Source organism: Mycetomoellerius zeteki, unplaced genomic scaffold (assembly GCF_001594055.1).
Source record: "Mycetomoellerius zeteki isolate Tzet28-1 unplaced genomic scaffold, Tzet1.0 scaffold273, whole genome shotgun sequence".
In the NCBI taxonomy this organism is placed as follows: domain Eukaryota; kingdom Metazoa; phylum Arthropoda; class Insecta; order Hymenoptera; family Formicidae; genus Mycetomoellerius; species Mycetomoellerius zeteki.
In genome coordinates, this window is record NW_017257253.1 from 1 (window position 1) to 563 (window position 563).

Genomic DNA, 563 nt, shown 5'->3' on the forward strand with positions numbered 1-563 from the left:
TTTGTAAAATTTGTTATTAAACATAAAAAGGGTGGAGTTTAAAACCAAACAAACAGCAATTAAAAACTCATTTAATGGTATAACAGTCTTCTCCGATATATAATCCCATCTCTTTGCAATACCATCAGACACCAACTCTATGGGAACATTCATAAACAATTATTTTTACTTGATATCCGCATTTAATTATTTATGATAAAAGGCAAATGTCATCCTGTAATCAGATAGTCTTACGTTCTACAGTAACGCTCCTGTTATCTTAAATTCACTCATTGTACTACGCTCACGTACTGTCCGTTCATTAATAAGTATGTACATAATTCTTAGAATGGTCGATTCGTCCAAGATCTATGCGAGAGAGATAGATAAGTTCCTAATCGTCTTCTGTGCGCATGCATTGAAATTGTCAAACGTTATGCTGTAAATACTACAATGAATAATAGTCGAATAATAGTTGAATAACCTATTCAAAATGACATTGGAGTAGAAAAGTGTAGGAAGTTATAAGTATTTACACACACACGCACGCACGCACGCACGCACGCACGCACGCACGCACGCAC